A 9,668-nucleotide genomic window follows, 5' to 3' on the forward strand; every position below is an offset into this window, starting at 1 on the left:
CTTCCGTGTGCTTCAACAATCGACCTTGATATTGTTTGTGTGTCAAAAAATACAACGGTCTCCTCCGGCAGGTCATTGTAACCTGTTATAGACACGACAGCAGAGCAGTGGAGAGATATCGGTAGATATCTGCCTGCAATACTGCATCTTTGCCAATAGAGGGAGACAGCACATGTCAAAACTGTCAGCCAGGGCCTAACTGACTGACTGGCTTTCTTGGTTTACCGTGCTTACTAGATGGCAGTATAGCCTTTATGTAAATGTTTTTGACTATCAGTTTTCAGTCTGAACTACAATTCATTAGCCCCAGATGTCCAGCCTGTACTGAAGGAGGAGAGGAATATCACACAAGGAACACCATCCTCACAGTAGGACAGGCAGGATCTGGAACTAGAACCCCAGCCAGTCTGGGCATGAGAATAAAAAAGAACACTTTGATACAGAGTAAAATATTTCTGAGATAATGTCAAGCATACTTTAAACAAAACGATGTATATTTCTATATTGTCTAAACATTTCTCTGTGTGTGTTGTCTGGTACAGAATCATCACGGTCAACTGTCAGGAGAAAACAATGTCTTGCTCAAGGACATTTTGCTGTGGTTTTAGTTTGTGGACAGGAATGTTTCAAACTGGATCTGGACGTGCAGGAGGCGGAGTTTATGTTCCTTCCAGCTACACTGCTGGACTGGATTACTCCCACCGACTCTGATCATTCCAAGATCATTTATGTTTCTCTCTCCCGTGCCAGTGGGTGGACACAGTGCTGACTTTTGCTCTGTGAAAAGCAGAGCAAAATGGAAGAGTTGGTGCAAAGACTGCAGATGGATGCAGACAAACACACGGGCGCTGCAGAGAGGTGGCAACACCATGGAAACTGGAGGCTCAAGAGGGAAAACCAAGAACCATCGACAGACTATAACTGCTGTGCAAAACCATGCATGATGCGTTCATGCACGTCGCACATTTTTGCAAAGATTTCAATGACAACCACAGTGCCTTTTAGAAACTGTTAACAGGTTAATAAAAAAGGAAATCTGGACCAAGTCTAGTGGAGAAAACATGTCTGATCAAATCCCAAACCCAGGCCAAGACACATGATTATATGATTGGCTGTTTCTCAGATAAAAATTAAAAATCCTGGGGAGTATACAAAAACCCAAACAGATTGTATAATCTACCCACCAATGAAACACCTTTCAAGATGATAAAGACGAGACTTCAAATGTCTTCACAGACCAAACTCAGACCTGCAGGCGCTCCAGAGACCGGTTTACAACTGGTGCGAGCAACACGTGATTCTGTTTTCATTTAACATCAACTCTGAAAGAGTTTGATGAGCAGAGAGCGATACTTCTCAGACCAGTGTAATTTTCCACCCTGCTGCCTGTGTAAAAGACCTGAGTTACTCAACAATCCAGACTGTAAAAAAAAGTCATTGTCTTCATGAGAGCATATTGTCTTTAAATCTATCTGTAATTGCTTCATGCGCCTGGTGGGGGAGCAGTGGGGGCCGGGGGGGGGGGGGGGGCATGCTGATGGTTTTTACTGATGGTTTATGGACAGAGACCTGAACTCTTTACTACATGGTGAACTATAATTGGTGACAGGCGTCAAAGGGATATTGTTATTGACAAAAAGTGTGCCCTGATTTTTGTTTTCGGTTTCCGAATTTGCAACAAATGCAATTTAAAAAAAAAAAAACACAAAAAGAAACTACCACTTTGAGGAAGTGTAGCAACCCTTTTTCTTATTTCGAGGTTTCGACTCAATGACACATTTGAACGTAGTGAAACGAGACTCTTTACTTTCTCTCTGGTTCACATTCAGCATCGACAATATTGCATCCCAGGGATCTCATGTTTCACAATTTAATGTTATTTTAAAACATCAAGAATTCCTCCGTTGGCCCAGGGTTATGAAAGAATCTTTCAAAACAATGTGTTCTGAAATGACCTGACAGCAGGAGACCACAACACAGATGCCTTTCACAACAGAGGGGAGGCAGACAATTAAAGAGAATTAAACCTACAGCTCTGCTTGACATTTCTATGTTGTCTTTGACCTACAGGGTTCATATCAGTCAGTCAGTCAGTACTGACAGTAATTGCATGTACACGAATACCTTCCTGCCTTAAAATACAGTACTACCTTGCAGCAATGCATCATTTAATAATCTCTCATGTTTGTCGACTGGTGCTTCAGTCAAAAAATGAGCACAAGTAAAAGCATGCAGATGTGTAGCAGGTTTGTAGGGTTGAGCCTCATGTCTGTGGAGGTTCTCAGCCATCCAGCCTCAGGGCTTTAAACCACACGGATTCCTCCAAGACTGATTGTTAACATTGTGTACTTTATGTGTACTTTGATTCATTATTTAATGATGTTTTAGGGTCCGTCCATCAACGTCAGGTTGTCTTAGCTGCAGCGTTAAATTGAAGCTCCATTAATGAGTTTAAAATGTTTAAAAATAAATATGGGATATCTCAATTTAATACGACTTAGTGGATCTCAGACAGTGAGCTGCTGCTAAATGATCATATTTCAAATAAAACTGTGGCTTTTATTCACTTTTCCATTTCAGTTTATTTATAATCACCAAAAGCGGCTTATCCAGTACTGAACTCTGTCATTACAATCCACAAAGTCAGACGTAAAAAGAAAAAAATTACCTTAAACATCCTAATAAAGGAGTTACTTTTTAAAAGTGAGTTCCTCAGCTCATTAATTCCAAACACTACCAAAAATTAACACAAAAACACATTTTTGTCTAACATTCACTGAATGATACACACTGTATCATCTCCTGCCACCTAGTGGAAGAGTTTTTAGTTATTCTGCCCGTAACTGTCAATCTCGTGAACCTACAGTACCATTGTCAACAAGGAAAGCTAACATGTGCTAATATATATGAACATTAGCATGGACTATAGACATAATGATATAGACTGTGAATCGTTGTGTTCACTCTGCACTTCACTTGGGATAGTTGGCTTCATAAAAAGGAACTTTTCAAAAAAAAGAAATTTTATGGATTTAAATTAAGTAATACATAATTAAATAAATGAACAAACTGAAATAACCACAGGCCACCAGATTACAGGCACAGATTACCCCGGAGCACCGCTGGAATAATGCAAATGATTGGTGCAGCCGTTGAACCATACAGACGTGGTGAACAGACGGACCAGCAGGGGTGCAACTGTGTTACTGTAACTAATTAAAACACTCTTTTTAAAGTGTTTTTAGGTGTGAGCCGTCGCTAACATTTCGTTCTTAATCTTCTCCAGAATTAATGTGTTTTGAATTTTTTGGGCGCGATGATCAACATGTGACTTTGATTACAAACACTTCAAGACATTTTTCTGATCTTGGAAAATCCATTATTAAATTAATCTGAACAATCTGTCCTTTGAGGGGCTTCAGGGCCGGCTCTTTATATTGGTTGAGAAAAATAAAGTCTTCATGTTCAACCTGTCACTGTCTCTCCTGTGTGAAACGTTTCCATCCTGTTTCTAACCCTTCAAGTATTGTTTTTTTTTTAAATTTTATTTATTACAGGAACATGTGAGGAGAGAGATAAGGCTTGTTTTGGTCTGCTTTAACAGCTGTTGATAAGATTTGCCTTGTGACATTTTTTTCTTCTTCTTTCTCTTGTTTTTCGCAACATCATATCAATAACTGTTTATGTGTCAGCAGACTTGTTATCAGTAGTTTACAGCATCACTGTGCTGTTAATTAGTCACTGGTGAAGAATGTTGTTGTCAGTGAGGTTAGTTCCACCCGGGAAAAGGTCCTGGTGTTGTATGCCTCATTGATTCCCATTCAGCAGCTCTTGGCTGTGGACACTGTTCTTCCTGCTGTTGTTGCTAAAGGAGGTAAATATTTCCTTTTGCCATTCAATCCTTAATACATGGATTTAGGCAGGATTCCCAGGCACGCTGCCATAGTTCAGTGGGGGCTACGAATAAAGAAGGAAAGGAATGCGTGCACTATGTGTTTGTCGTATATCTGAAAAGTCACACCACATTCCCTTAGATGGCTGCTCCTGTTGTTATACCAGTTCTGATGATCAGCAGCGATGTTTCATGTTAAAGTATGGATGAATAACCATGGGGAAAACAACTGGTACACGGAAGGTGGTCAAAGGCATCTAACTGAGACAGGCCTCACATTCCTGGTACGGTACGACAACGGTGGCTGATAAGAAGATCGCAAAGACAATGATGGTAGATCAAGAGAAATTAAATATAAATATAAATACACACAGAGTGAAAGTTTTCAGTGTAGCTAGGTCACTATAGCATGTCTGCTGTATGACATGAGTACTGCAGTGGTTTATTTAAGTCGGTCAAAACTGTCAGCAATTTCTCAGGGAAATTCTAGCATCAGGGACGAGGACGTGACCAGGACTTACTGTAAGATTTGTTCTGTTACGATATGATTGGATGAAACACCTGAAGACCCCCCTTAGCCCTGAGTTACATTGCTAAGTGACTTTGTTCAGACTTATTTACTCAGACTTATTTACTCAACACTGTATGGATTTGTGACTCTTTGTTTACTGGTTCAGGCTACCTGGTTGATCCTGCCAGTAGCATATGCTTGTCTCAAAGATTAAGCCATGCAAGTCTAAGACTCTGCTCACTTTCTGTTCCACTAGCTGTGGTAACTATGCAAAAGTCTAATTGTATTTATCTTTTTACTTCTTCTTCTTCTTTCCTTTTTTTTCAGACAAAATAATATTTGTATTTGTAATAATGAGGATTCAATTATGATTCCCTGAAACAACACACTGTAAACAGAACATGTAAACAAAAAACAAACTCCAAAAATCCAAAAAAACTAATCTTTTGGTTCCACTGAGCCACAGAACGTGTGAACCCTGCTGTCAGGTTATGCAAATGTGCTTGAGGACACAGAGGGAACAATTCAACCACAGGTAACACACGGCAGGTGATAACAGCAGATGGGAGGTGGAACAAACATGATCCACTCTAGGAGTCATTTCATGACAATAAACCAACAAGTACGACAGAAGACAAAGTCCAGAGACAGAGAAACAAAATTAAAAAAAGACACACACACACACAGGGGCTTGATAGATATAAAAAACAAAGACCAGAAAACAGGAAATCCAGGGAAACAGAAAAAAAAAGAAAAGTTAATAAAAACCACAAGTCCAACATGATCATTTGGATTATTGTAATAAAAGTCAGGGGATCAGTGGACACATGTTTAAGAACTCACAACCGCCCAACCACCACCCCTGTGCAAAAAACTCTGTGAAGTTTATATTAATATTCTCATTCACAGATGCATTAGAAAAAGTAAGTTTGAATAAAATGAAGAAAAAGAAAAAAAACGTGTTTTTTTTAATTCTGAGCTTTAGGTTAGAAGGATTAAAATAAAAAAGTAAAAATAATAATAATAAAGTATAAATCAATGCATTTGAAAGATTTTAATGCAAAACTCTGATTTCTGTTTTCATTGTTATTGTATTTTAATTTTCTGGAAGTTAGAGTAGAGTAATGATTGTACCTCCAGAAAGTACACCTGGTCCCAGAATTCAACCCCAGAATTCTGGGACTACCACTGTGGTGACCCCTGATAAAAGGACAAAATGAAGGGTTTTTTTTCCTTCTTTTATTTATTTATTTATTTATTATTTTTGGCATTTTTACACACTTCTGAAATCATTAAAAAAGTTAGAATCCCAACCTTTTGACCAAAGTGTGTAAGTATTGTCTGTATGACTGAAATGAAGTTCATCAAGAACATAAAGAATCTACCTCGAGACCATGTTCCTCTGCTGTGGATGTCTACAGCATGAAACCAGTCAAGTCAGTTTAAGGTGGCTGAAATGGAGACATCTTCCATGATACTTGGTTAAGGCAGAATTTATCTTTGTGGTTGCAAAATGAAAGGAGTGTTTCTTCTCCTTCTGGATGCCATGCAATGTTGTCACAGAGACACTCCCACACTCCCCCTCTGGTGAGTACATTGTATTTTTGCTTTGCGCCTGAACTTATTGCTTAAATGATACAACCAAAGACACTTAGGGAAAAGAAAAAAAAACATACCAACATTACCATGGGGAATTTTTGTGTTTAGGAGAACTTTGGCTGCGATGGTGAAAGTGTCGGGATATGACAAAATATAGATAAACAATGGGCAATAAAAGTCAGGTCTTAATTACCAGTCAGTGCTGACAGCAGTTACTGTAGGGTCTATTAGATTTGTTTTATGGTGTTGTTGATGGGAAGCAAAACACACAAGTTGTTTTTGACCGTTAAAAATGTTGTTGTTTTTATATTGCAGCAGTTACAGGAACCAGAATATTGGCCGTTGGTTTTGACGTTTTGGTTTGGCTGTGGCTCATGTCCCGTTCACTGTAATGACCTTCGTTTATGACCGATGTTAAAAACGTGCCGCTGTGCAGTGGCTTTTTTTCATTACAGCCAGTTGACTAAGCTTTGACGAGAATTAAAAAGTACCAGTGATTTAGTCGATTGGAGTTTCCCCCACAGCATGTTAGTAACATGGTTGAAAATAAAAAATAAATACAAAATAAAATGAGCACATCTGTTTATCCATGACAACAAGAAGTAGATCTTAAAGAACGTCAAGTTCATGTCATCTCCCCTTTAAGACTAACAATTGTCTTCCAACTGAAATGGTGAGGTTTAAGATATTAAACCACAACATGTGACTTTTCCTCTAGACACAATCTAAAAAACTTTAAATCAGGCCTACGTAAAGTGGTCTTCAGGTGTAAAAAAAACCCCAAAAAACCTGGTTTCAAATGGAAACTGAAAGACCCATCCCTCCCGAACAAAACAAAAATAAAAACATAAAACCCACAGGCATATGTGATTAAGAATTACCAACTACTGCCAGAATCTGGCTTTTTTATGACTGACAGGCTGAGAGAGCGTGATTTAGACATGCCAAACCAACTACTGCCAGAATCTGGCTTTTTATGCTTCCACCGTCACTGGAGGACCAATCAGCTCACGGTCACCACCTGAAACAGGTCACACAATTGCTCCTTGAATCATACACCTGCAACCAATCACTCACACACTCACACACACACACACACACAGAATGATGACCCTGAGGATGGAACTGTCAAACATGTATGAACTAAACCCCATAAATCCAAGGCCTCACTTGGATTATCCATCTGTGCTGAGTCGTTTGACCTGAAGGCCACACAGGAAGCAGAAGGTAATAACTGTTGACCTTATCTTAGGCTGTTGTTGAACATCTGTAGAGGATAAAAAAAATCTGTTAAAATGTTACGATTTAAAAATCCAAAATTTCAAAAAAGACGAGGTTTGATCTGAGCCAACAAACAGAGAATGTTGAAACTCGTGATCATTAGTCTTGAGGATAAAACATGTCATCTGAGTTATTAGGTAGTGACACAGATGGCATGCTATGTTATAATTACAATAATTTTACGTCTATTTTTCATTTCATACACTAACATGCCAACCATTGACAGATTGATGTGCATTAATTATAATTTGCATGGTCCAAAAATGTCATCATCATTCCAATGCCCTGAGTTTACTCGCAGCGTTTGTTTCAGGCTGTTCAGATTGTTGCTGTTTTCGTTGTCCGAAATAGACAATGAACAAAGCCCAGCCTGGAAGCCAGTACTTTTCCACAAGGACAATATCATTAGTTTATTCGTGGGAACGAGGGAGGGTAAGAGTCAGCTGGTGGAGGAATGAGCAGAATAATAAATGACAAAAAAAAAATCCTGACTGTTGAACAGTATTTTAGCACAGAGCTAGCTGATTTGAGTCATGACAGTGCATCTTGGTTGTGGCTTGTAGAATGTGTCGAGAGTTACTTTCAATACTTCGTCCTCATCAGTAGTAGCCGGTCTTCAGTCCCTGGTCATTTGGTCAGTCAGCTTGACTTAATTACTGACCTTTCACACAAGCAGGGTGTCTTACCCACAAACCCATGTTGGTCATGTGAGATGGTATTTTAAGTTAAGTGTTTAGGTGAAACAAAAACGCTTTCACACAATGTGTTTAAATACCAACGTATACAGTTTACACTATGCGTCTTTCTGTCCAATATCAGTTTAAATCGATTATATTTAACAAAAGCCCTACTTTATTTATTTATCATGTCAATTAAAGAGTGTTAAATAAATGTAGAAGCATGTCAATGTGACATTAAAGAGTGTTAAATAAATGTAGAAGTCTGGTTCTATTGACAAAGAGATTGTTGATAAAGGTCCAGGATTGATGTAATTTATAATAAAAAGAAATGTAACACAACATGAACTAACTTGCCCCAGCTGGTGGTGACCCAAGTTCAGCATTCAAAAGAGATCTACTTTATCTAACTGTTGGAGCATGCCCTCACCTCTAAAACCTTGTTCAGTGTCTCACTGTCCTCATGGGTAGTTTAAGAATAGGCAGAATAGGCTAATGTTTAATAACAGTACATAACTGAGGTGTGAACGTTGCACTGCTGTAAGTTGCCTTTTGGTGACACTTTACTGTGCAAAGTTGTGCACAGTAAAGTGTTTATTGTAACGTGGACATGGTGACCCTCAGTTTAGGGAACGCTTTGTTTACTGTATTGTGTTTTCAAATGAAATATTGGTGTGAAAGCTCTGCTCACTTTCTGTTCAGCTGGCTGTGAAATTATGGAGAACATTTCAATTTATTATCTGTTTTCTTTTGGATTCAAATAGCCTTCTGTCGATCAGGAAAATAAAAATGGCGGAGCATTTTTCTGCTTGGTGTCCAAACTGTGGGTCGGGGTTGAGCTCACACCTTTATGCCACATGTCTTTTTATTTCCTTTAGAGATGTCCAGCATTTATTTGACCATTTAGAGACGCACATAAAGAAATATCGTATCAGTTCATGACATCAGAAAGTACACACAAAAAAAATTAGCATAATACCAACTTTTCCATCTTTATTTTCACCTGCTAGCTGATACCACCGTTTTACAGAATTAAAGAAGAGACAAGGACCCTTTGTCTGATCTGTATGAACATTGTTGTAAATAAATCCCCATTAATGCCACCTGCCCTTTACAGGTATTGGTCACTAGGCCTTTGTTGGCATAGCACTGTCCACACCAGTAACCAAAACAGTGTGGTAATTTAGAGTCTTTTTATTCAGTCAGTGATTTACAAACTAAAACCTTTGGAACCAAAATAGAAATTAAATGTCTGAGAATTGGAACACACTTCAAAGGAACTTTTTTCTTGTCAACAAAGAATCTATTAATTTATATGCTTAGGGAAAGTCACCTGTTTCCCACACACTCACCTTTGTTTCAAAGGGAGCGTTCTGTGGAGAGTATGAATCACTGCCTACAGTAAATAGATGCACAGAACACTTCCCTTTACTCTCAACCCCTGATGCAACAGATTCATGTCACACTTCTTATTTTATTACACCTAAAACAGTCTATTAGTCAGAACATTATCTAACTTTCCATATTACCTACCTACCTTGATTCTTAACCCTCTCGTTGTCCTTGGCATTTTGTAAATATCCCACATCCTCGCAACAGGTTTGCCTCTTGTCCCAGAATCAGAGGATGAGGAAAAGTTGGCACAAGCTGTGCATGTTTTAAACACAAACAAATGCATATATTTAGTTCAGTAATTATGAAGGAGCAG

This window comes from Cynoglossus semilaevis, chromosome 16 (assembly GCF_000523025.1).
Source record: "Cynoglossus semilaevis isolate Cse_v1.0 chromosome 16, Cse_v1.0, whole genome shotgun sequence".
NCBI classification, from domain to species: Eukaryota; Metazoa; Chordata; class Actinopteri; order Pleuronectiformes; family Cynoglossidae; genus Cynoglossus; species Cynoglossus semilaevis.